At 44.4% G+C, this 21,332-nt stretch overlaps 1 protein-coding gene across 7 annotated transcripts in view; it reads right to left on the bottom strand.

Annotated features, from left to right (window-relative positions):
* Window positions 1–21,332, bottom strand: part of dagla (diacylglycerol lipase, alpha) — a 519,984-nt gene that overhangs the window by 280,028 nt on the left and 218,624 nt on the right. Inside the window, exon 3 of one of the 7 annotated variants that reach the window (XM_070899843.1) lies at window positions 7,122–7,257. The exons of 5 other annotated variants lie outside the window; for them this stretch is intronic. The gene's annotated coding sequence lies outside the window, so the exon portion shown is untranslated. Of the gene's footprint in view, window positions 1–7,121; window positions 7,258–21,332 lie in introns of those variants that run through there. One more of the 7 variants, XM_070899848.1, reaches the window with a different exon arrangement.

Genomic DNA, 21,332 nt, shown 5'->3' with positions numbered 1-21,332 from the left:
ATAGACTGGTTAGCCTGACATCGGTAGTGGGGAAAATGTTGGAATCAATTATTAAAGACGTAATTGCAGCGCATTTGGAAAGCAGTGACAGGATCGGTCCAAGTCAGCATGGAGTTATGAAAGGGAAATCATGCTTGACAAATCTTCTAGAATTCTTTGAGGATGTAATCAGTAGAGTGGACAAGGGAGAACCAGTAGATGTGGTGCATTTGGACTTTCAAAAGGCTTTTGACAAGGTCCCGCACAAGAGATTGGTGTGCAAAATTAAAGCACATGGTAATGGAGGTAATGTATTGACGTGGATAGAGAACTGGTTGGCAGACAAGAAGCAAAGAATAGGAATAAACAGATCCTTTTCAGAATGGCAGGCAGTGACTGGTGGGGTACCGCAAGGTTCAGTGCTGGGACCCCAGCTATTTACAATATACATTAATGATTTGGACAAAGGAATTGAATGTAATATCTCCAAGTTTGCAGATGGCACTAAGCTGGATGGCAGTGTGAGCTGGGAGAAGGATGCTAAGTGGCTGCAGGGTGACTTGGACAGGTTAGGTGAGTGAGCAAATGCATGGCAGATGCAGTATAATGTAGATAAATGTGAGGTTATCCACTTTGGGGGCAAAAACAGTGAGGCGGAATATTATCTGAATGGCGGCAGATTAGGAAAAGGGGAGGTGCAATGAGACCTGGGTGTCATGGTACATCAGTCATTGAAAGTTGGCATGCAGGTACAGCAGGCAGTGAAGGCGGCAAATGGCATGTTGGCCTTCATAGCGAGGGGATTTGAGTAGAAGAGCAAGGAGGTCTTACTACAGTTGTACAGGGCCTTGGTGAGGCCACACCTTGAATAATGTGTACAGTTTTGGTCCCCTAATCTGAGAAAGGACATTCTTGCTATTGAGGGAGTGCAGCAAAGGTTCACCAGACTGATTCCTGGGATGGCAGGACTGACGCAAGAAAAAAACTGGATCGACTAGGTTTATACTCACTGGAATTTAGAAGAATGAGAGGGGATCTCATAGAAACATATAAAATTCTGACGGGATTGGACAGATTAGATGCAGGAAGAATGTTCCCGTTGTTGGAGAAGTCCAGAACCAGGGCTCACAGTCTAAGGATAAGGGGTAAGCCATTTAGGAACGAGATGAGGAGAAACTTCTTCACTCAGAGAATTGTGAACCTGTGGAATTCTCTACCACAGAAAGTTGTTGAGGCCAGTTCGTTAGATATATTCAAAAGAGAGTTAGATGTGGCCCTTACGGCTAAAGGGATCAAAGTGTATGGAGAGAAAGCAGGAATGGGGTACTGAAGTTGCATGATCAGCCATGATCATATTGAATGGTGTTGCAGGCTCAAAGAGCCGAATGGCCTACTCCTGCACCTATTTTCTATGTTTCTGTGACTCCGCAAAGCTTCCTTACCAACTACAAGGCACAAGACAGTAGTATGATGGAATACTCCCCAATAGCCTGCATGAGTGTAGCTGCAACAACACTCAAGAAGCTTAACACCATCCAGGGCAAAGTCTACTTGTTCGGCACCTCATCCACTAGACTAAATCTCCACCACCAGAGTACCGTGGTTGCAGTGTGTACTGTTGAACAGCTTTCTTGCTCTTTTTGCTTCGTTGCTTTAAAAGTCGAATTACACATACAGTCAGTTGTAGGAATGGCAGGGTTGGGTCTTTTAAATATTCATACTATACAGACCCAGTATGAATGCTACTGAGACACAAACACTTCACAAGCCAGCTTTCTGCTTATTCCCATTTCCAGTGGCTGCTGAGGCACACACCTTCCGAGTGTCTAGTGTCTTGTGTCTCAAACAGCCTTCCCTCTCATTGTTATACCAAAAAAGCCTTTGAACTCTCGTTTCCTTGCATAGTACATACAGATAATTAACATACAGATGTCGTGAATTACTGTACACAAACCAGGTCGTTTCCTCACATAGTAACAAATGGTACATTCAAATAATTAGCATACAGACAATGTCATGAATGACTGTACACAAACCAGGTGATCAGCAGGAGTTTCTTGGATTCCATGCATAGATAGTATCGATGATACATGCAGATAGTTAACATACAGATAAATGACCAGCCACTATTATCCCGAAATCAAGTCTCACTGCTTCAATTGACTCCCACCATGAAGTAGTATAAACAGGTCATCAGATGGACACATTTGAATGGCTAAATGACTCCTTATCATCTAGCAGCCTGTTTTGATCCAAACCTCAATCTTCAACCTTCATGTCCTTCGATTTCTCCAGACTGCGCTGAAGCGTTTCAGAAATACAGGCTTTCGCTCCCACATATACTATTCAAAATATGTACTGCATCAACATGCCAAGGCTTCTTTGACAGCACCTCCCAAACATATGACCACTACAACAACAACTTGCATTTATATGGCGCCTTTAATGAAGCAAACATCCCAAGGTGCTTCATGGTGCGTCCTCGACCAGGCCAACATCGAAGCACTGACCACACTTGATCAGCTCCGCAAGGCAGGCCACATTGTCTGCATGCCAGACACAAGACTCCCAAAGCAAGCGCTCTACTCGGAACTCCTTCACGGCAAATGAGCCAAAGGTGGGCAGAGGAAACGTTACAGGGACACCCTCAAAGCCTCCCTGAAAAAGTGCAACATCCCCACCGACACCTGGGAGTCCCTGGCCAAAGATCGCCCTAAGTGGAGAAAGTGCATCTGGGAGGGCACTGAGCACCTCGAGTCTCATTGCCGAGAGCATGCAGAAATCAAGCGCAGGCAGCAGAAAGAGCATGCGGCAAACCAGTCCCACCAAACCTTTCCCTCAACAACTATCTGTCCCACCTGTGACAGGGACTGTGGCTCTCGTATTGAACTGTTTAGCCATCTAAGGACTCATTTTAAGAGTGGAAGCAAGTCTTCCTTGATTCCAAGGGACTGCCTATGAAATGAATCCGAACAAAATTTGGTGCCAAGCCATGTAAGGAAATGTTAGGATAGATGACCAAAAGCTTGGTCAAAGAGGTAGGTTTTAAGGAACATCTTAAAGGAGGAAAGAGAGGTGGAAGGGTTTAGGGGGGTATTTCCAGAGCTTAGGACCTAGGCAACTGAAGGCACGGCCACCAACAGCGCAGAGATCTTGGAAGATTGTAGGGCTGGAGGAGATTACAGAGAGAGAGGGGTGAGGCCATGGAGGGATTTGAAAATAAGGATGAGAATTTTAAAATCGAGGCATTGCTTATCTGGGAGCCAATATAGGTCGGCGAGCATAGGGGTGATGGGTGAGTGGGACTTGGTACAAGTTAGGACACGGGCCGCAGAGTTTTATATGACCTCAAGTTTATGGAGGGTCGAATTAGGGAGGCTGGCCAGAAGTGCGTTGGAATAGTCAAGTCTAGGGGTAACAAAGGGTAACAAATGGATGAGGCTTTCAGCAGCGGATAAGCCGAGGCATGGGCAGAGATGGGCAATGTTACGGAGGTGGAAATGGGCAGTCTTAGTGCTGGTGCGGATATGCGATCGGAAGCTCATTTAGTGATCAAACCTAACACCAGGATTACGAACAGATTGGGTCAGCCTTAGACAGTTGCCAAGGAGAGGGATGGAATCAGTGGCAAGGGAGCGGGGTTTGTGGCGTGGACGGAAGATAATGGCTTTGGTCTTCGATATTTAATTCGAGGAAATTTCTGCTCATCCAGTGCTGGATGTTGTGGACCAGCAGTCAGTCCGACAGCGTAGACAGTGGAAGGTTGAGAGAGGTGAAGGAGAGGCAGAGCTGGGTATCATCAGTGTACATGTGAAAATTCACGCTGTGTCGTTGGAAAATGTCACCAAGGGGCAGCGTGTAGATGAGAAATAGGAAGGTGCCAAGGATAGATCCTTGGAGGACACCAGAGGTAATGATGCAGGAAGAGAAGCCGTTACAGATGATTCTACAGCTATGGCTGGAAAGACAGGAATGGATCCAGACGAGAGCAGTTCCATCCAGCTGGATAACGGTGGAGCAGAATTGTGTGGTCAACTGTGTCTAAGACTGCAGACAGGTCGAGAAGCATGAGGAGGGATAGTTTGCCTTTGTCGCAGTCAATTAGGATGTAATTTGTGACCTTGGAAGACCTGTTACAGTACTGTGGTGGGACAGAAAGCCAATTGGAGGGATTCAAACAAGTAGTTCTGAGAAACAGCCATGAATTTGGGAGGTAACAACACGTTCAAGGACTTTGGCGAGGAAAGGGAGGTTGGAGATGGGATGATAGTTTGAAAGGACTGAGGAGTCACGGGTTGTTTTTTATTTAAAAAGGAGAGGGATTTTGACGACAGATTTGAAAGAGAGGGGGACAGTACCTGAGGCGAGAGAACAGTTAACAGTATCAGCTAACACGGGAGCCAGGAAGGGAAGTTGGGGGGGGGGGGGGGGGGGGCGAGGTGGGCAGTGGTCAGCAGTTTAGTAAGAATAGGGTCGAGAGAGCAGGAGGTTGGTCTCATCGACAAGATGAGCTTTGAGAGGGCATATGGGAGATAAGAAAACTACAGAAATGTGCAGATTTAGAGCTAGGGCTGGGGGAACCCGAGAGACAGTTGACCCGTTGGGCTGGGGGAGGGAGTAAAGTAGGAGAGATAGATGCTCTTGATCTTTGTAACAAAAAGGTCCATGAGCTCCTGGCATTTATTGTTGCAGATGAGGGAGGAGGAAGAGGCAGGGAAGGGGGGTTTGAGAAGATGATTTTGTGGTGAAGAGAAGAGAAGCTGAGTGTTATCTTTGCCTTACTGGATGGATGATCTTAAAATAGTGGGCAGTTTCAGCGATGAACAGGACCCTATAAAGCTTTATGTGATCCAGCCATATCTGGTGATGGATGGTGAAACCAATTGCCTGCCAAAGACGTTCACATTTGCATCTCTTGGAGGACAACCTAGAAGGTCAAGAGCAGCAGATGCATGGGAACACCAACACCTCCCCTTCAAATCATACACTATTCAGACTCGGACATATATCGCCATTCCTTCATCACCTCTGGGTCAAATCCTGGAACTCCCTACCTTACAGCTTGATGGAGCATCTTCCTCACAGATTGCAGCGATTCAGGAAAAAAAATCCCACCACCATTTTCTCTGGGAAACTCGGGATGGGCAATAAATGTTGACCTAGTTAACGACGCCCATATCCCGAAAAAAAATTGTGTTTTAAATTCTCCTCTTTTCCCAGTGACTCTTGTTGGCATATAGTAAACAGGCAATGAAAGGCTTTTTGTACCTTGCCAAAGTTACATATTCCTTGTGTTGTGAGTCTATACAAGAAGCATGACAGGTTATTTAACTGAGAACCACCACAACTGATCCCAATGTCCATGCACACACATTTTCCAGGGGTCAATGGTATGGTTAGTAACCAGGAAACCTGATTGATGAAATTCCTCTCCCTAGTTTAGGGGTTTTGAGGCCATTTGAAGCACCCTAAATACCGTTCCGAAATATGAAAAACAGCTAATTCAGCGTATTGTAGGGGGCCATGAAGCATGAGGGAACGATGAATCTTTATTTTATATATAGCTGAGAATGCCAGGTTCTTTTTTTAAAAAACAGATCACATCATCCCAATAGCATAATCCGTACACTTTTAAAATTAAATCTATAATAAAAAATCTCTACAGGTGCTGCACTACAATTTTTTCTCAAAGGCACAGCATAATTTCTCTAAGCCTCTCATTGCTCTGAAAGAAAGAACTGGAAAGTCATATCTACTCATTTAATCTCTAAATATGTCCCAACTTCCCAGAATACCTGATGGCTTGCCTTCAGAGACTGCTTTAATAATGTAGGTTAATTTGATAGGATATTTAAAAGAAAAGAATGGCTTATTTCCACAATGGTATTGTCAGGGCATTTTCAGGGACTGAATATAGATATAAAACTGCGCCTATATCAAATTAGGGGGTAAGACAAAAAATTGTGCTTTATCATTTCAATTCGATTTGCGCTCCATATGATGACAATTGAAAATAACATGGAACACTACATGGATATATTACTAAAAACATGTACCCAAAATAATGTCTTCCTTTGTCACAAAAAGAAAAAGCTCACTTGGTAATGCTGCAGTTAACAGTTTAGCAAAAAAAGGTAAACTGCAGCAGCAGCAAATACATTCATGAGATAAAAAGATAAAACCTCTGCATTTAATTATATATACAAAGTTCCCCTCAAAAATCCTTGCCCCTTTCATAAGAGGAGGGTCAGCATTACAAAATCCATCACGATTACCATCATGCCAACTGATATCCAAGAATACAGCTTGTTTCCGCTCTCTCTCATTTCAAGCAGCATGTTCCCATCAGTTGCTGCCTCCCTCCTCTTGCACTGTATGCAACACTCCCTCCTGTTTCCAGTCCAGGCTCTTGATGCTGATTTTAAATCTCATTTCATTGTATCTATCCTCATGGGTATTCTGATTTTAAATCAGCGATGGAAGCCAAATGTGATAAATTGGCATTTAAATATCAACATTGGAGAAGTAGAGCAGAGCTGCTAGGTCAATCAGCTTTGGAGACATTTCTCCATAGGATGGAACCAGCCAGGAGGCAAATTTGAGTCTGGGTCTGACCCACATACAAGAAAAGCCCCTCAAACTTACAGTCTCAAACAGGGACATCAATTTCTGAAACAAAAACAGAAAATGCTGGAAGCATCAGCAGATCAGGGGAACAAAGACAAGTTGACATTTTGGGTTCAAATCCTTTGCTGTGACAAAGGGTCCAAACCAGAAACACCAGCTTGTCTATTCTCTCCACAAATGCTGCCTGACCTGCTGAGTGTTTCCAGTATCTGCAGTATTTTATTTTTGTTGTCACAAGCTTCTGGCCTTGCACACAAATATATACAATATAAATGTTGAGAATCTAAAATGAATCAGGTCACTGAAGTCTCAAAAGGAAGTTGGGTCCCAACCTAAATATTAACTTTACATGAGAACTGGGCATTTCCAATATTTTATGTTTTATATATTCTCACCCTTCTTGCCCCCATACATCAGACAAGGGATAAGAGACATGAGCTTACATGTTAATGTTGCACTGAACCTGGAAAACAAACGAGTACGAGAGAGAATATGGAATTTGCTCAGCAACTTACTTTGTGTTTTTGCCGAACCTCTGTGGAATCAGTGTCCAGGCTTCGCACTCCCTAGGAAGCTACCTGTGATCAGTATTGGGCCACTCATCACTGTGCCAACTCAGAAAACTATAAAAGCTGACAGCTCAAAACATCCCTGAATATAGACACAGACAAGGACTTAGAATTAAAGTGCAAAGGGACATTCACATATCATAAACTAAGCTGCAGGTATAAACATTTGAGCACTTTAAAAACAAAGGTACTTTAAATTGCAGCTTTTAGGAACTACTGCATGCTGAAAGCATAGTATTTATTTTGCAGTGGGCCCCAGAAAAAATTCAGACTTTATTTGGTGTATTTCCTATCATTTTGGAGCTTCATAATTCTGCCTTTCAACCAAAAATAATTTCTTGAACGGGGCAGATATTTCAATATGAAAATCAAACTAATTTTACAAATTCATACTTTTTATTCTAATATAGACTGGGGAAAGGGCAAATGGGGGGAGGAATTGCTGTAATGTGTACATGGGAACTTTCTTGATCAGTATTTTTCCAGCCCGAGGAAGGAAGCAGTGCTGCATTTAGTGCGAGGGAATGAAGTGAGGCTAGTGTAGCTTGTTTCAGTTGGCGGGGGTGGGGGGGGGGGGGAGCATTTAGGAAAAAGTGATGTCAATATCATTACGTTTGGAGTAGATATGGAAAAGGACAAGGAAAAATCAACGGTGAAAATACTCAACTGGAGGAGGGCTAATTTTTGTGAAAGAGGATCTGGCCCAGGTGATAAAAGAGTAAAAGAGTAAAAGCAATAGGAGGCCTTCAAAGAGGGGATAGTGCAGGTACAGACTAGTCCCATTCCCTCGAGGGGGAAAGGAAAGGCATCCAAAGCTACAGCTGACTAAAGATAGAGATTAAAATGAAACAGAAAAAGGAGGTTCATGATAAATGTAAGGTTCAGTAATGAACCAAGCAGAGTACAGAAAGTACAGGAGAGAACTGAAAAGGAAATAAAAGGGGCAAAGAAAGAGTATGAGAATAGATTAGCCACAGAAAGTTGTTGAGTCCAGTTCGTTGGACATATTCAAAAGGGAATTAGATGTGGCCCTTCCGGCTAAAGGGATCAGGGGGTATGGAGAGAAAGCAGGGGTACTGAAGTTGTATGATCAGCCATGATCATAGTGAATGGCGGTGCAGGCTTGAAGGGTTGAATTGCCTACTCCTGCACCTATTTTCTACAACATAAAAGGGAAACCAAGTCTTTCATGAACATATGAATAGTAATAGAGTAAAGGTGGAGGGGGGGGGCGATTAGGGATCAAAACAAGGTCTTTTTGTGGAGGCAGAGGGCATGGCAGAGGTATTAAATGAATACTTTGCTTCTACCTTTACGAAAGAAGAGGATTCTGCCAATATCACTGTAAAGGAGGCAGTAATAGACAGAAATAGCTAAAGAGCAGGTACTTGAAAGGTTGGCAGCACTTAAAAGTAGAAAAGTAACCCAATAACACAGGATGTATCTTAGGTTGTTGAGGAAAGTAAGGATGGAACTTGCAGCGGCTCTGGTCACAATCTTCCAATCCTCCTATCCTCCTTAGATTTTGGAGTGATGCCAGAGAACTTGAACTCTGCTCAAAGAAGAGGAGAGGGATAAACCCTGCAACTACAGGCCAGTTAGCCAAATGTTGGCGGTGGGGAATTTTTGAAGTCACTAATCCGGGACAAAATTAATTAGCACCTCGAAAAATATAGGTTAATAAATGAAAATCAGCAGATTTGTTAAAGGCAAATCGTGTTTGATTAACTTGATTGAGTTCTGTGATTAAGTAACAGAGAGGGTTGATGATGTGTACAGTGTATGTTTCAAAAGGCGTTTGATAAATTATCACATAATAGACTGGTAGCAAAATTGAAGCCCCAGGGATTTAAGGGATAGTGGCTGCGTGGATAAGAAATTGGCAAAGGTACAGAAGACAGAGTAGGGATGCACAGTTTTTGTTCAATGTTCCGGAATCCGGACACCAGGCAGATCCGTGGCGGAGTCATCCGGAAACCGGAAAATGTTCCGAAATCCAGACTCCCCCGCCTCGGCCCAACCTCCAGCCACCCGGCCTCAGCCTGACCTCTGGCCGCCCGACGCCACCCCCCACCCCGCCTCGGCCCGACTGACAACCCCAATCTCCAGCAGTCCGACCAACCCCCCCGCTACCTACCTTCCTCGTCCCAGACAAAGACGTTCCGAAATCCGGAACGACCTCAGTCCCGAAGTTTACGGATTTCAGACATCATACCTCAATTAATGACCTGCAAATGGGTATACAGACCATATTTTTAAAATGTGCAGATAACACAAAACTTGGAAATGTAGTAAACAGTGAGGAGGATAGTAACAGACTTCAAGAGGACACAGACAGACTGGTGAAATGGGCAGATGAAATTTAACTCAGAAGTGTGAAGTGATTCATTTTGGTAGTAAGAATGAAGAGAGGCAATGTAAACTAAATTATACAATTTTTAAGGGGGTGCAGGGACAGGCACCTGAGGATATATATACACAAATCTTTGAAGGTGGAAGGACAAGTTGAGAAGGCTGTTAAAAAGGCATATGGGATCCTTGGCTTTATAAAAACAGAGGCATAGAGTACAAAAAGCAAGGAGGTTATGCTTAATCTTTATAAATCACTTGTTATTCCCCCAGCAGCTGGAGTATTAAGTGTTCAATTCTGGGCGCCACACTTTATAAAGGATCTCAAGGCCTCAGAGAGGGTGTATTTACTAGAATGGTACCGGGGATGAAGGACTTCAAGTTACATGAAGAGACTAGAGAAACTGGTATTGGTCTCCTTGGGGTAGAGAAGGTTACGGGGAGATTTGATAGGTGTTCAAAAGCTTGGCAAATTTTGGTACAGTAAATAAGGAGAAACTGCTTCGAGTGGCAGAGGGTCAGTAACCAGAGAGCACTGATTTACATTCATTGGCAAAAGAACCAGAAGCGAGGAAAATTGTGTGGCGCGTTTTGATCTGAAATGTACTGCCTGAAAAGATGCTAGAAGCATATTCAATAATAACTTTCAAAAGGGAATTGGATAAATACTTGAAGGGCAAAATTTTACAGGGCTATGGAAAAGAGCATGGGAGTGGAACGAATTGGAAAGCTCTTTCAAAGAGCTGGCAAAAGGCATGATAGGCCGAATGGCATTCTTCTGTGCGTTATCATTCTATGATTCTTATATGCAACTTTACAGAATCCAGTACCTTCCATTGAGAACCTAACCTCAGTTACAAGTTAATTTGTGGACTGGGACCTTTCATTCACATCTACAATAATCCCACTCGGCAGTGCATTCTAAATTAACAAAACAAATCTGGTTGACTAACCCATCGGTTTCTGTTGCTGACTCATAGAATCTAGAAGCATGCCCAAGATTAGGGCATTTGAGGATATGTTGATTTGACTATCTTAAACTGCAATATTCATTATTTCAGGGAAAGATAACAGTAATGATGAAGACTCAGAAAAACATGAATCTGCATTTTCCTTTTCTAGATGTTGATTAAGCTGCTGTACAATTTTTAAAATTTTGTTTTTAAAGCATTAAAGACAAGTTTACAATTTACAATTGACCCCCCAACAGTTGATGCTTAATACATTTATGATATTCCTCTACCCACTATTTTAAAAGACATTAACCCATACGCATACTCCTGTCCCACCCTCCAACTGATGATTGTATGATACCAATGGTCTCCAGTCCCAATGGAGAACGCTGATTTTTCTTTTGAAATGTGAATAGGCATAGTTGAAATCAAAAGAAAAAAACCTGTAAATGCTGGAAATATGAAATAAAACATAATATGCAGAGTAAGTCATTCAGCATCTGTTGAGAGAAGACATTACGACATTTGGGGCAGGTACCTTTTATCAAGATCTGGTAGCTGAAAGATAAACAGACATTTTAATGATAGAGAAAAAAGCGGAGAGGAAATCAACACCGAGAGAGAGCGAGAGAGAGAGAGAGTTATTGGTTAAATTATCTGCAAACTTCTAAATAGAAAACAATTAGATGATATAAAAATGTAATCAGAAATAAGAAAGATTTATGGAAAGGTCAAAAGAATATGCAAATAAAAAGGTGGTGGTTTGAACAGATACAGGAAAGGATTTAAAAAATGGGAAAATAAAAATTCTGCAAATGTAGCAGATATGCAATGAAAACAGAAAATGCAGTGCAACAAGGTGGATCAGTCAATTGTGAGAAGAGGCTGACAGGTCCACTCCATAACGTCAGAACCTACCAGCACAGTCCCCTGATGAAAGGTCTCCAAAATGTCAAACCCTTCTTTTGCCCAGACACTGACAATTCCACTGAATATCACAAGCATGCAATACTATGAAGAAAATGGACAGTGTGGCTAAGGTCTGAAGTTGCTGAAGTCAAGAGAGGTGCAGAGTGCACAGCAGAAAGATAATACTATTCTTGAAGATTGTGTTGAGCTTAATTGGAACAGTGCAGGAGACCAAAGAGTGAGCTGTCAGAGTAGGAAGTTAAAGGGGTGAGCTCCAGGCAGATCAGGATCACACTTCCAGACGGAATGAAAATATTAAGTGAAACAGTCCCACAGCCCGAATTTCCAAGCATCCCCAACTGACAGCAATCATCAGGAGCTAAATTAAAAAGTAGGACCTCAAAAGTAGTAATCTCGGGATTGCTACCAGTGCCACGTGCTAGTCAGAATAGGAATCGCAGGATAGCGCAGATGAATACATGGCTTGAGCAGTGGTGCAGCAGGGAGGGATTCAAATTCTTGGGGCATTGGAACCGGTTCTGGGGGAGGTGGGACCAGTACAAACCGGACGGTCTGCACCTGGGCAGGTCCGGAACCAATGTCCTAGGGGGAGTGTTTGCTAGTGCTGTTGGGGAGGAGTTAAACTAATATTGCAGGGGGATGGGAACCTATACAGGGAGACAGAGGGAGACAAAAATGAGGCAAAAGCAAAAGACAGAAAGGAGATGAGGAAAAGTGGAGGGCAGAGAAACCCAAGACAAAGAACAAAAAGGGCCACTGTACAGCAAAATTCTAGAAGGACAAAGGGTGTTAAAAAAGCAAGCCTGAAGGCTTTGTGTCTTAATGTAAGGAGTATCCGCAATAAGGTGGATGAATTAACTGTGCAAATAGATGTTAACAAATATGATGTGATTGGGATTACGGAGACGTGGCTCCAGGATGATCAGGGCTGGGAACTCAACATCCAGGGGTATTCAACATTCAGGAAGGATAGAATAAAAGGAAAAGGAGGTGGGGTAGCATTGCTGGTTAAAGAGGAGATTAATGCAATAGTTAGGAAAGACATTAGCTTGGATGATGTGGAATCTATATGGGTAGAGCTGCAGAACACTAAAGGGCAAAAATCGTTAGTGGGAGTTGTGTACAGACCTCCAAACAGTAGTAGTGATGTTGGGGAGGGCATCAAACAGGAAATTAGGAGTGCATGCAATAAAGGTGCAGCAGTTATAATGGGTGACTTTAATATGCACATAGATTGGGCTAGCCAAACTGGAAGCAATACGGTGGAGGAGGATTTCCTGGAATGCATTACGGATGGTTTTCTAGACCAATATGTCGAGGAACCAACTAGGGGGGAGGCCATCTTAGACTGGGTATTGTGTAATGAGAGAGGATTAATTAGCAATCTCATTGTGCAAGGCCCCTTGGGGGAAGAGTGACCATAATATGGTGGAATTCTGCATTAGGATGGAGAATGAAACAGTTAATTCAGAGACCATGGTCCAGAACTTAAAGAAGGGTAACTTTGAAGGTATGAGGCATGAATTGGCTAAGATAGATTGGCTAATGATACTTAAGGGGTTGACTGTGGATGGGCAATGGCAGACATTTAGAGACCGCATGGATGAATTACAACAATTGTACATTCCTGTCTGGCGTAAAAATAAAAAAGGGAAGGTGGCTCAACCGTGGCTATCTAGGGAAATCAGGGATAGTATTAAAGCCAAGGAAATGGCATACAAATTGGCCAGAAATAGCAGCGAACCTGGGGACTGGGAGAAATTTAGAACTCAGCAGAGGAGGACAAAGGGTTTGATTAGGGCAGGGAAAATGGAGTACGAGAAGAAGCTTGCAGGGAACATTAAGGCGGATTGCAAAAGTTTCTATAGGAATGTAAAGATAAAAAGGTTAGTAAAGACAAACGTAGGTCCCCTGCAGTCAGAATCAGGGGAAGTCATAACGGGGAACAAAGAAATGGCAGACCAATTGAACAAGTACTTTGGTTCAGTATTCACTAAGGAGGACACAAACAACCTTCCGGATATAAAAGTGGTCAGAGGGTCTATTAAGGAGGAGGAACTAAGGGAAATCTTTATTAGTTGGGAAATTGTGTTGGGGAAATTGATGGGATTGAAGGCCGATAAATCCCCAGGGCCTGATGGACTGCATCCCAGAGTACTTAAGGAGGTGGCCTTGGAAATAGCGGATGCATTGACAGTCATTTTCCAACATTCTATTGACTCTGGATCAGTTCCTATCGAGTGGAGGGTAGCCAATGTAACCCCACTTTTTAAAAAAGGAGGGAGAGAGAAAGCAGGGAATTATAGACCGGTCAGCCTGACCTCAGTAGTGGGTAAAATGATGGAATCAATTATTAAGGATGTCATAGCAGCGCATTTGGAAAATGGTGACATGATAGGTCCAAGTCAGCATGGATTTGTGAAAGGGAGATCATGCTTGACAAATCTCCTGGAATTTTTTGAGGATGTTTCCAATAAAGTGGACAAAGGAGTACCAGTTGATGTGGTATATTTGGACTTTCAGAAGGCTTTCGACAAGGTCCCACACAGGAGATTAATGTGCAAAGTTAAAGCACATGGCATTGGGGGTAGTGTGCTGACGTGGATTGAGAACTGGTTGTCAGACAGGAAGCAAAGAGTAGGAGTAAATGGGTACTTTTCGGAATGGCAGGCAGTGACTAGTGGGGTACCGCAGGGTTCTGTGCTGGGGCCCCAGCTGTTTACATTGTACATTAATGATTTAGACGAGGGGATTAAATGTAGTATCTCCAAATTTGCGGATGACACTAAGTTGGGTGGCAGTGTGAGCTGCGAGGAGGATGCTATGAGGCTACAGAGTGACTTGGATAGGTTAGGTGAGTGGGCAAATGCGTGGCAGATGAAGTATAATGTGGATAAATGTGAGGTTATCCACTTTGGTGGTAAAAACAGAGAGACAGACTATTATCTGAATGGTGACAGATTAGGAAAAGGGGAGGTGCAAAGAGACCTGGGTGTCATGGTACATCAGTCATTGAAGGTTGGCATGCAGGTACAGCAGGCGGTTAAGAAAGCAAATGGCATGTTGGCCTTCATAGCGAGGGGATTTGAGTACAAGGGCAGGGAGGTGTTGCTACAATTGTACAGGGCCTTGGTGAGGCCACACCTGGAGTATTGTGTACAGTTTTGGTCTCCTAACCTGAGGAAGGACATTCTTGCTATTGAGGGAGTGCAGCGAAGGTTCATCAGACTGATTCCTGGGATGGCGGGACTGACCTATCAAGAAAGACTGGATCAACTGGGCTTGTATTCACTGGAGTTCAGAAGAGTGAGAGGGGACCTCATAGAAACGTTTAAAATTCTGACGGGTTTGGACAGGTTGGATGCAGGAAGAATGTTCCCAATGTTGGGGAAGTCCAGAACCAGGGGTCACAGTCTAAGGATAAGGGGTAAGCCATTTAGGACCGAGATAAGGAGAAACTTCTTCACCCAGAGAGTGGTGAACCTGTGGAATTCTCTACCACAGGAAGTAGTTGAGGCCAATTCACTAAATATATTCAAAAGGGAGTTAGATGAAGTCCTTACTACTCGGGGGATCAAGGGGTATGGCGTGAAAGCAGGAAGTGGGTACTGAAGTTTCATGTTCAGCCATGAACTCATTGAATGGCGGTGCAGGCTAGAAGGGCTGAATGGCCTGCTCCTGCACCTATTTTCTATGTTTCTATGTTTCTATCAACACGCAGGGTCTCAGCACAACAGGGCACCTTCACTATCTCTTCCTCCTCCCATCCCGCCCGGGAGAATTTCCTGCAACAAGATGGAAGCAATGCATCACCACAGCCCCTTCTCCAGAGTAAATTTGGGGAGGGGAATACTGAGTTTCATCGACCTCAGACAGGAATGTTGGGGTCTAGGGATCCCAACAAAAATCTATACCTCAGTCTTCAAAGCTCCAATTTTCGCTGCATCCACAGACATTTAAGAGAGAGTCCCAAATTTCTATGATCGCTTGTGTGAAAAAGTGATTCCTGATTTTTCTCCTGAATGGCCTTGCTCTAATTTTGAGATTATCTCCCCTTCTTCTTGATTCCCCCATGAGAGGAAAGAATTTATTTTAAACACATCAATCAGATCTTCCCTTAATCACCTATGTTCAAGGGCATACAAGCCACATTTATGTAATCTGTCTTCACAATTTAACCTGTTAAAGCTCCAGTATCATTCTGGCGAACCTGAACTGCATCCCTTCCAAGGCCAATTCATTCATAGACAGTCCCTCGGAATCGAGGCAGACTTGCTTCCAATCCCAAAGTGAGTTCTTTGGTGGCTGAACAGTCCGATACGAGAGCCACAGACCCTGTCACAGGTGGGACAGACATTCGTCGAGGGAGGGGGTCGGTGGCGCTTGTTTGCCACGCACTCCTTCCGCTGCCTGCACTTGGCCTCTTCACACGTTCTTTGCATTGAGACTCGAAAAGCTCAACACCCTCCCGGATGCACTTTCTCCACCTCGGGCGGTCTTCGGCCAGGGTCTCCCAGGTGTCAGTGGTGATGTCGCACTTTACCAGGGAGGTTTTGAGGGTGTCCTTATAACATTTCCACTGTCCTTCTTTGGCTCGTTTACCATGAAGGAGCTCCGCATAAAGCATTTGCTTCGGGAGTCTCGTATCTGGCATGCGAACTATGTGGCCTGCCCAGCGAAGCTGATCAAGTGTGCTCAGTGCATCAATACTGGGGATGTTAGCCTGGTCGAGGACACTGATGTTAGTGCGCCTGTCCTCCCAGGGGATTTGCAGGATCTTGCAGAGACATCGTTGGTGATATATCTCCAGCGACTTGAGGTGCCTTCTATACATCGTCCATGCCTCGGATCCATACAGGAGGGCTGTATTACTACCATGAGCTTGGTGGTAGATTTGAGGGCCTGGTCTTCAAACACTCTTTTCCTCAGACGGCCGAAGGCTGCACTGGCGCACTGGAGGCGATGTTGAATCTCCGCATCAATGTCTGCCTTTGTTGATAAGAGGCTCCCGAGATATGGGAAATGGTCCACATTGTCCAGGGCCGCGCCTTGAATCTTGATGATTGGAGGGCAGTGCTGTGTGGCGATGACAGGCTGGTGGAGCACCTTTGTCTTACGGATGTTAACCGTAAGGCCCATGCTTTCATATGTCTTAGTGAATACATTGACTATATCCTGGAGTTCAGCCTCTCAATGTACACAGACGCAGGCGTCGTCCGCATACTGCAGCTCAATGACAGAGGTTGGGGTGATCCTGGACCTAGCCTGGAGGTGGCGTAGGTTAGTTGGTGCCCAAAACTGAAAGCAGGACTTCAGATGGGGTCTGATCATGGTTCTATAAAACCAAAGCATAACTTTTTCCCCTTTGTATTCCAGCTGCCTTGAGATAAAGGCCAGCATTCGCTTTTTTGATTGCTTTTTACACCGGTCTACTAGCTTTTAATAATTTGGACTCCCAAATATCTTTGCTCCTCACCATTTAGAAAATACTCTTATCATTCTTGGGTCCAAAGTGGATATCTTCACACTTGCCGACATTGAAATCCATTTGCCATAGAAAGAAAACTAGCATTTATATAGCAACTTTCACAATCTCAGGAAGTCCCAAAACTCTTCACAATCAATGAAATACTTTTTGAATAATAGTCACTGTTGTAATGTAGGAAACGCAGCAGGCAATTTGCACACAGCAAGCTCCCATAAACAGCAATGTGATAATGACCAGATCATCTGTTTTAGTTGATTGAGAGCAACATACCAGGGACAACTCCCCTGCTCTTCTTCAAAATAGTGCATGGAGATTTTTTTATGTCCACCTGAGAAAGCAGATAGGGCCTCTGTTTACTGTCTCATCCTAAAAGACAGCGCCGTCGGGAGACCCAGCAGGGAGTCGGGAGGTGGAGCGCCAGCGTTGGTGAGGCCTATAAGAGGCCAGCATTGTTGGGAGGCCCAGCAGGGAATTGGGAGGCCAGCTGGTGCAGCTGCAGCAGCTGCAGCAGGGAGGCAAAAAAAGTAGAAAGAAATCGAAAGGTGATGTCACAGCCAAGGGGGTAAGTGATTGGTAAGTAGTTTTTCTTTTTCTTTTCGATATCAGTAAGTAACCTTTAGCATTGTTGTTGCCAATTTAAGTTTATCTAAGGGTTAAGTCATGGCAGGACAGCTTGGACACGTGTTATGCTCCTCCTGTACGATGTGGGAAGTCAGGGACGCTTCCGGCATCCCTGACGACTACGTTTGCAGGATGTGCATCCGAATGCAGCTCCTGACGGACCACATTGCGACACTGGAGCCGCGGGTGGATTCACTCTGGAGCATCCATGTGGCTGAGAATGACGTGAATAGCACGTTTAGTGAGTTGGTCTTACCGCAGGTAAAGGGTACACAGCCAGATAGTGAATGGATGACCAACAGGAAGAGCAGTGCAAGGAAGGTAGTGCAGGGGTCCCCTGAGGTCATCCCCCTGCAAAACAGCTTTGGGTACTGTTGAGAGGGATGACTCATCAGGGGAGGGCAGCAGCAGCCAAGTTCATGGCACCGTGGGTGGCTCTGCTGCACAGGAGGGCAGGAAAGAGTGGGAGAGGTATAGTGATAGGGGATTCAATTGTAAGGGGAATAGATAGACGTTTCTGCGGCCACAACTGAGATTCCAGGATGGTATGTTGCCTCCCTGGTGCAAGGGTCAAGGATAGCTCGGAGCAGGTGCAGGGTTCTGAAAAGGGAGGTGGGGGGGTGAATAGCCAGTTGTCGTAGTGCATATAGCTACCAACGATATAGGTAAAAAAACCAGGATGAGCTCCTACAAGACGAATTTGGGGAGCTAGGAGCTAAATTAAAAATTAGGACCTCAAAAGTAGTAATCTCAGGATTGCTACCAGTGCCACGTGCTAATCAGAGTAGGAATCGCAGGATAGCTCAGATGAATACATGGCTTGAGGAGTGCTGCTCAAGGGAGGGATTCAAATTCCTGGGACATTGGAACCAGTTCTAGGGGAGCTGGAACCAGTACAACCAGACAGTCTGCAGCTGGACAGGACCGGAACCAATGTCCTAGGGGGAGTGTTTGCTAATGCTGTTGGGGAGGAGTTAAACTCATATGGCAGGGGGACGGGAACCTATGCAGGGAGACAGAGGGAAGTAGAATGGAGGCAGAAGCAAAAGATAGAAGGAAGAAAAGTAAAAGTGGAGGGCAGAGAAATCTAAGGCAAAAAACAAAAAGGGCCACATTACACCAAAATTCTAAAGGGGCAAAGTGTGTTAAAAAGACAAGCCTGAAGGCTCTGTGCCTCAATGTGAGGAGTATTCGAAATAAGGTGGACGAATTAACTGCGCAGATAGCAGTTAACGGGTATGATGTAATTGGCATCACGGAGACGTGGCTCCAGGGCGACCACGGCTGGGAACTCACCATCCAGGGGTATTCAACATTTAGGAAGGATAGACAGAAAGTAAAAGGAGGTGGGGTGGCATTGCTGGTTAAAGAGGAAATTAATGCAATAGTAAGAAAGGACATTAACTTGGATGATGTGGAATCGGTGTGGTTGCAGCTACAGAATACCAAGGGGCAGAAAACACTAGTGGGAGTTATGCACAGACCACCAAACAGTAGTAGTAAGGTTGGGGACAGCATCAAACAAGAAATTAGGGATGCGTGCAATAAAGGTACTGCAGTTATCATGGGTGACTTTAATCTACACATTCATTGAGCTAACCAAACTGTTAGCAATGCGGTGGAGGAGGATTTCCTGGAGGGATGTTTTTCTAGACCAATATGTCGAGGAACCAACTAGGGAGCTGGCCATCCTAGACTGGGTAATCTGTAATGAGAAAGAACGAATGAGCAATCTTGTTTTGCGAGGCCCCTTGGGGAAGAGTGACCATAACGTGGTAGAATTCTTTATTAAGATGGAGAGTGACACTGTTAATTCAGAAACTAGTGTCCTAAACTTAAGGAAAGGTAACTTCGATGGTTTGAGGCCTGAATTGGCTAGAATACACTGGCAAATGATACTTAAAGGATTGACGGTGGATAGGCAATGGCAAACATTTCAAGATCACATGGATGAACTTCAGCAATTGTACATCTCTGTCTGGAGTAAAAATAAAACGGGGAAGGTGGGCTCAACCGTAGCTAACAAGGGAAATTGAGAGTGTTAAATCCAAGGAAGAGGCATATAAATTGGCTGCAAAAAGCAACAAACCTGAGGACTGGGAGAAATTTAGAATTCAGCAGAGGAGGACAAAGGGTTTAATTAAGAGTGGGAAAATAGAGTACGAGAAGAAGCTTGCCGGGAACATAAAAATTGATTGCAAAAGCTTCTATAGATATGTGAAGAGAAAAAGATTAGTGAAAACAAATGTAGGTCCCTTCCAGTCGGATTCAGGTGAATTTATAAGGGGGAACAAAGAAATGGCAGACCAATTGAACAAATACTTCGGTTCTGTCTTCACGAAGGAAGATACAAATAACCTTCCGGAAGTACTCGGGGACCGAGGGTCTAGTGAGAAGGAGGAACTGAAGGATATCCTTATTAGGCGGGAAATTGTGTTAGGGAAATTGATGGGATTGAATGGCGATAAATCCCCAGGGCCTGATAGTCTGCATCCCAGAGTACTTAAGGAAGTGGCCCTAGAAATAGTGGATGCATTGGTGATCATTTTCCAACAGTCCATCGACTCTGGATCAGTTCCTATGGACTGGAGGGTAGCTAATGTAACACCACTTTTTAAAAAGGGAGGGAGAGAGAAAGCGGGTAATTATAGACTGGTTAGCCTGAAATTAGTGGGGAAAATGTTGGAATCAATTATTAAGGATGAAATAGCAGCACATTTGGAAAGCAGTGACAGGATCGGTCCAAGTCAGCATGGATTTATGAAAGGGAAATTATGCTTGACAAATCTTCTGGAATTTTTTGAGGATGTAACTGGTAGAGTGGACAAGGGAGAACCAGTGGACGTGGTGTATTTGGACTTTCAAAAGGCTTTTGACAAGGTCCCACACAAGAGATTGGTGCGCAAAATCAAAGCACATGGTATTGGGGGTAATATACTGACATGGAGAGAGAACTGGTTGGCAGACAGGAAGCAGAGAGTCGGGATAAATGGGTCCTTTTCAGGATGGCAGGCAGTGACTTGTGGAGTGCCGCAGAACTCAGTGCTGGGACCCCAGCTCTTTACAATCTACATCAATGATTTGGATGAAGGAATTGAGTGTATTATCTCCAAGTTTGCAGATGACACTAAACTGGGTGGCGGTGTGAGCTGTGAGGGGGATGCTAGGAGGCTGCAGGGTGACTTGGACAGGTTAGGTGAGTGGGCAAATGCATGGCAGATGCAGTATAATGTGGATAAATGTGAGGTTATCCACTTTGGGGCCAAAAACGCGAAGACAGGTTATCTGAATGGCGGCAGATTAGGAAAAGGGGAGGTGCAACGAGACCTTGGGTTCATGGTTGATCAGTCATTGAAAGTTGGCATACAGGTACAGCAGACGGTGAAGAAGGCAAATGGTATGTTGGCCTTCATAGCAAGTATAGGAACAGGGAGGTCTTACTGCAGTTGTACAGGGCCTTGGTGAGGCCTCACCTGGAATATTGTGTTCAGTTTTGGTCTCCTAATCTGAGGAAGGACGTTCTTGTTATTGAGGGAGTGCAGCGAAGGTTCACCAGACTGATTCCCGGGATGGCAGGACTGACATATGAGGAGAGACTGGATCAACTGCGCCTTTATACATTGGAGTTTAGAAGGATGAGAGGGGATCTCATAGAAACGTATAAGATTCCGACGGGAGGGGACAGGTTAGATGCGGTAGAATGTTCCCGATGTTGGGGAAGTCCAGAACCAGGGGACACAGTCTTAGGATAAGGGGTAGGCCATTTAGGATTGAAATGAGGAGAAACTTCTTCACTCACAGAGTTGTTAACTTGTG

This window comes from Pristiophorus japonicus, chromosome 14 (assembly GCF_044704955.1).
Source record: "Pristiophorus japonicus isolate sPriJap1 chromosome 14, sPriJap1.hap1, whole genome shotgun sequence".
Classification (NCBI taxonomy): Eukaryota; Metazoa; Chordata; class Chondrichthyes; family Pristiophoridae; genus Pristiophorus; species Pristiophorus japonicus.
Note: the sequence above shows the minus strand (reverse complement) of the source record. Positions and strands in the feature narration are given on the sequence as shown.